Source organism: Sarcophilus harrisii, chromosome 3 (genome assembly GCF_902635505.1).
Source record: "Sarcophilus harrisii chromosome 3, mSarHar1.11, whole genome shotgun sequence".
NCBI lineage: Eukaryota > Metazoa > Chordata > Mammalia > Dasyuromorphia > Dasyuridae > Sarcophilus > Sarcophilus harrisii.
The window spans coordinates 491,179,663-491,186,343 of NC_045428.1; positions in this window are offsets into that span (position 1 = coordinate 491,179,663).

Genomic DNA, 6,681 nt, shown 5'->3' on the forward strand with positions numbered 1-6,681 from the left:
ATTCTCCATCCCTGAAGGATCATGTAGCACCTTCTTTTCACAATACCTGAGAGATCATCCCAAGAAGGGAAGGGATTGTCCCACTTCTCCAGTGATTTATTTTGTTAGGGATAGGGAAAGATGGGGAAGGTGGTTAAGAGGAGAAGAGACAGGGATGATGACCCCCTTGAAATCACTTAACACTGGGGTAAGACAGGAGAAAAACTGAAGGTGGAGCCAGACTCCAAAGCCAGAAGTGCTTACTTTCAGACTCAGTAGTAATAATAAAAATCACAAGTTCTCCTGTTTGCTATAACTGATGTGTCTAAAGGTAAAGTTTCTTCATTTGTAGAATGCAAAGCTATTTTCAAAACTGATTTACACATGCTACACTGATCATCAGAACAACTCCATGGACATTGTCATTTCTACTGAAAACAGAGGGAGAGATGAAATGACTTTATTTCACAGACTTCTCCTCTTGTCTCCTACCCTAGTACCTCCAGGCCATGATATTGAATACTAAAAGTGAAATTAAAAAAAAAAAAAAAGGAATAGGTATGGGAGATGTGTTTGAAAGCTTAAGTATTATCTGACTCCTATCCTGAAAGAATGGTCTAAAATTGGCCCGCTGGGAAGCTGGAGTATATGTGAGATATGTGTACACAAATGCACCTGCTCCAAAGGGATGCCATGTAATGAAACCGTATATGGGGTCCAGAGACGCGGTGGTACAGAAATGCTGCCAGGATTGCTGGGAGTCCTTGTGTGTCCATTTACAGACCTTGCCGCTACCCATCCCTGGTTGGGCTTTTCACATCTCTGCCTTCTCCTATTTGGGCCCACCCCTCCCTGCCTGGCTGAGGCCTGGGCCCCAAGGTGGGTGAACAGCCCCACAGTTTGCTCCTCTCTCTTGTGGGTTCCTCTCCTGGCGGTATTTTTGGCTCCCCGAGGGGGTAGAACAAGTTTGCCTCAGTGAAAGTGAACTCCTTCATTTAAACCTGACTCCACAGTACTGCAGCCTCCTGCTGTGTTAATTATCCTGTAGTTCTAAACTGATTGCTGTACACTAAGCTTAAGCCCTCCTTTATTTATTTACCGACTACATTAATAGCTAAGCCTGTGCTTTCTAACTGAACACTGCACCCCATTTCCATCCCCAGAAATGACTGAGGTCTGCTATCTGCAGATTTTGCTCTCTGGCCTCCAAGGCTCACCTACCTCCATTTTCAGAACCAAACAAGCCTGGCTTGGAAGATCCGTTGAATGCTAGGTTCTCCTAAGGCTCTCTGTAACCTTAAGGGGTCACTTTGCCCACTCCCTTTGCCTAAACAAGCAAAGCTCTGTCTCATGTTCTGAGAGCCCTACAGAGAAGGGAATGGCCCTAAGCTTCCAAGGCTCCATCAGCTTTGCATTCCTGCGGCTTCCTCCCCTTTCAGAGAAGTTCTTTCCTGTATCTAACCTGTATTTCCCATCTCCAAATCCCTCTGTTCTCCTTGCTCTACTTGAGCTCAACAGGGGAAGTGGAAGCACAGCCAGTGCCCCAGACTCCTTTCATCCCAGCAAATGGGCTGAAGGCAAACTGAAGTTTGTAGTATTCTTTGTGCCTCCATCCTGGACAGCCATCTCTCATAACCCTGAGCACAGCAGGATTTCATAGGTTTACAGTGGCACTGTCGGAACACACAGAGGGTCCTGGATAAATATTCATTAAGCACCTATTATGTGCCCAGGACTGTGCTAATACAAGAAGAGGCAAAAGATGCTCCTTGTTCTCAAGAAGCTAATGAGGAGGGAAAATGACTTGCAAATAAATATATACAAAGCAAGCTATAGAGGATAAATAGGAAATTAACAGAAAGAAGGCGCTGGAATTAAGAGGAATTAGGGAAAGTTTATGGTACATAGGATTTTAGTTGGGACCCTTGTTTCCAGTAGTCCAATGGCGACCTCAGCAGGACCCTGTGCAAAGTAACAAGGAACCTGATGATTCTCATATTTTCAGAGTTTCAGTTTGAGACTAGAAAGCCCTGGGCAGGCAGGGACAGGGACAGTCCAGGTTCTGAGAACCATCTTTAGTGTACCATTGCCACCTAGTGGGAACTGTTCAACCTTGGGAACTACATCAGGAGGGGCCATACCATCTCTTCTTCATCCCATCCCCACCATAGCGGCTATGGAATTAACCCAGAAGGTGGAACTGTCCCATATCTGATAAAGGTAGGATACCCTAAGCCCTTGGTCTCTGGTGCATTTTGAACATTTGTAGAGGGGAGAATGTGGTCCAGTACTATTAGAGTTAATGATTTATGGAATCACAGAATTTCAGAGTTAGAATGGATTCTAATAACCATCTAGTCCAATATCTCCATGAAAAGATGCCTTTTATGACCTACTTAACAAATAATCATTTAGCATTTGCTTGCAGATATGTAATGATGTTTAATTTCCCCTTTCCACTTTTGGATAGCTCTGATTGTTAGGAAATTTCCCTACTTCATGTCCAAATGTCCCTTTTTGTAACTTCTGCCCACTGCTTGAAATTCTCTTTTCACCCTTGTAATCCCTCTTTCACATGACTTGATTTTTTGTTTTTGTTTTTGGATTAGACCTGTGATTTTATTAATATAGGGGAAATCCCAATGCAGATCAATACCTGCTTTTCAACTTAAAATCTTTGAGGATGTTACAGTAAATGACTTGCCAGTTTGTATCAGCCAAAGCAATTTGAACCCACATTTTCCTCACTATCAGCCAGTTCTTGAAGACCTAGAATTGTATGCACCTGATGACCCTTCAAATACTGGAAGCCTTTCAAAGGTCATTACCCCCAAAATCATCTTGTCTTCAGGCAAAACATCTGTTTCCTTCATTTTAAAAATCATTTTATTTTCCCCAATTACATGTTTAAACTACTTTTTAAAACATTAAAAAAAGTTTTGGGTTCCAAATTCTATCCCTTTCTCCTTTCCCTCTCCCTCCCTAAGATGGTAAGCAATCAATATAGATTATACATATGCAATCATGTATAACATTTCCATGTTAATCATTTTGTATAAGACAACAAATAAAAAAGGAGGGAAGAGAGAGAAAGAAAAAGAGAAAGGAGAGAGAAAAAAGAGAGGAAATAAGGGATGGAAGGAAAGAAAGAGGGAGGAAAGGAGAGGGGGAAGAAAGAAAGGAAAAGAAAGTAAAGAAAAAAAAGAAGAGAGAGAAGAGGGAGAAAAAAAGAGAAAAAAAAAAGATGAAAGGAAGAAAAAAGGAAAGGAGGGATTGAAGGAAAGGGAGGGAAGGAAGAAAAGAGGGAAAGAGTAAGAAGGAAAGAAAGGAAGGAAAGAGGCAATAAAAAGAAAGGGAAGGAAGGAGGGAGAGAGGGAGAAAGGGAAGGAAGGATTAAAGGAAGGAAGGTAAAGAGAAAGAAGAATGGAAGAGGGAAGGAAGGATGAAGGGAAGGAAGAAGGAAGGAAAAAGAAGAAAAGAAGTGGAAAACTGCTTTGGTATGTATTCAGACAATATTAGTTCTTTCTCTGGAAGCAAATAGCATGCTTCATCAAGGGTCCATTTCTTTCAAAATGATCCCCATGTTATATTAACTTCAAGTTCTTCAGCATCTTAGTATCCCTCCTCTAGACTCTCTCCAGATCATAATTATTCTTCCTAAAATGTAGTTCACAGAACTAAAATGCCATTCCAGTCAGCTTCTTACTAGGGCAAAATACAGTGGACAAATCTTTTCCATGTTTCTGGAATCCATTCTTCTTTTTTTTGGCTGCCATAACACTCGGTGGACTTATATTCAATTTGTAGTCCACTAAGCTACTCTGAGCCTTTTCAGGCAAATTGTTGCCTAAATGTAAAGCTCTATCTTATTACACTTCTGAATTTTATTTTTTGAACCTAATATTTCATTTAAACTTATTAGTTCATCTCATTAATCTCATCCCAATGTTTTAATATATTGAAATTAAAATCATTAGTGAACCAGACTATTGAAGAGAAAGTTGGAAAACCCAACTCAACTGAAGAATTCTGAGACAGTCTTTTTTAGCTTCCTCCCTTCTGGATCTCCCAACCTACTCACTCTTAATCTAGAGAAGATTATCATCTCAACGAAGACTGTGCTTTTGTTTTGTTTTGTTATTGCTTGTTTTCCTGGGAGTTGACTGCACTGCTGGGAAGAGATAGAATGTAATGGAATATTATTGTTTTATAAGAAACAATTAGCAGACGATTTCAGAAAGGCCTAGACAAACTTATATGAATTGATGCTAAGTAAAATGAGCAGAACCAAGAGAACATTATACACAGCAACAAGAAGACTGTGTGATGATCAGCTCTGATGAACTTGGCTCTTTTCAACCATGAGGTGATTTGAGTCTAATTCCAATAGACTTGTGATAGAGAGAGCCATCTGCATCCACAAAGAGGACCATGGGAATTGAATGTAGATCACAACATAATATTTTCACTTTTTTTTGTTATTTGATTGCTTTTTTTCTTTTTCAGATTTTTTCCTTTTTGATCTGATTTTTGTTGTGCAACATGATAAATGTGGAAGTATGTTTATAAAAAAAGAAAAACAGTATAGTCAGCATCTTAGAACACACAACAGAGAATCTCTCCATAATGATAAGTAAAAAATAAAAAAAAACTAGAAGAAAAAATACAATTTTGAAAGAACAGGCTATTTTTTAAGCCATCCTACCCATTACCTTATCTTCTATTACCCCTCCCCCTTTTTCTTAGTTTTTTGTCCCTAGAGTTTCTGTTCTGAAGGAAATTGAAAGGGACTGAGTATGAGTTCTTGCACAAGTAGCTATCCCAAGCCAGTGAAACTCTGGGCTTAGATACTGAGCTATCTAGGGGACTGGCGATAAATGGCTAAAGAGATAAAGGAATTGGACAGTTTTTAAGTTTAGGACATAAATGAGCCTGCAAGAATCTTAGGTGCCCCAGGCTGGTGGGACTCTTCTCCAAAAGTTATTAAGGATTTCCTCCCTACAGATAGAACTGCCCAGTAGAGAAGTCTGTGAACCATGGCCCCATGACAATATTAAATGCGCCACACAGAACTTATCTTTTAGCTTGGTTTATCACTCAATTCTTCTAGGTTCTGGAGAATGTCCCATCCTTTAGAAGGGACTTTGTTCATTATCTCCCCAATTATCTCTCTCTCTCTCTCTCTCTCTCTCTCTCTCTCTCTCTCTCTGCCTCTGTCTGTCTATCTCTCTGCCTCTGTCTGTCTATCTCTGTCTCTGTCTCTGGTTCTGTCTCTCTGTCACTCTATCTCTGTTTCTGGCTCTGGCTCTCTGTGTGTCTCTGTCTCTTTTTCTGTCTATTTCTGTGTCTCTCTGTGTGTATCTTTTTCCCTATCTCTCTATCTTTCTGTCTCTCTTCCTTTCTCAGTCTGTCTCTCTCTGTCTGTCTCTACCTCTATTTGTCTCTCTGTCTCTGTCTTCCTCTGCTTCTATCTCTGTCTCTAATTCTGTCTCTGTGTGTCTCTGTGTGTCTGTCTCTCTGTTTTTTTCTGTCTCTGTACCTCTCTCTTTCTCTTTCTCTCTCTGCCTCTGTCTGTCTCTCTCTTTCCCTCTCTTTCTCCCTCTCTCCTTCTCTTCCTCCCTCTGTCCCCCCTCTCTCTGTCTAGCTCTCTGTCTCTGGTTCTGTCTCTCTGTGTTTGTCTCTGTCTTTCTGTCTCTCTGTTTGTCTTTGCCTCTATATCTTTCTGCTTTCTCTTTCTCTCTCTTGTCTCTGACAGTATACACACACACACACACACACACACACACACACATATATGTACATACACATATGTGTTCATATCTATCTATCTATTTATATCTTTCAGAATTAAGAATAATCGTCATATTCAATAGGGTAGTTTCTTTCAGTCTAATGTGAGCTTCTAGTGTCACTCTGTGGCAAAAAGCAATAATGCAGTCAAACTCCAGCGCCATGGACAGCTCCCAGCTGCTTTTACGCATGCCTTTTAGCATCTTTTTAAAACTGTGTACAGCTACTCCAAAACCATATTTCTAGATGTGTGAGTAATTTCTATGGATTCACCTTGAATATGCTTTCTTCTGAGGGGAGTGATTCTTAGTGGGGAACCTAAACCTGGAGGTCTCTACTCACTGCTGTTTGCCACAGCTTCAAATGAACTATGCTCACTCAGAAATCATGGTTATTGGTGTAAAGCTTAGAGTTCAGAATTTAGTGCATAACATCCCATAGTTTAATATGTGAAGAGTCGGATTTTGAAGCCTAACTTCTAAAGTATATGAATGAAGGGAAGTGTAGAGTACTTATAATAAACCTGAGAAAGAATTGGGGAGAAAGAGGATCTCTGGAAAGGAAAAGAAAACGTATTGATACCCATATAATATCATGAGAATTAAAGGAAATTCCCCAGCATATTGAGTAGATCTTCTGTAGTTTACAAGAAACATGGGCAAAAGTTGCAAAGGATTTTGGATCTGTATTACTGAGAGTATCAGTTCCCTTAGTAAAACTGCACTTCTGTTGACGTAGTAAACTAATTTCTCATTTATGTCTCATGTCTTCTTTTTTCTTTCTTTTGTTCTTTGTAACTAGACACTCAATCCCTAAGTACTCATGAAGAAAACACTGAGTAGCAATGCAACGTCTCATTTAGAATCATAGGATGTTAAAGCTAAGAGGAATCTTATATAGATCATTGAGCCC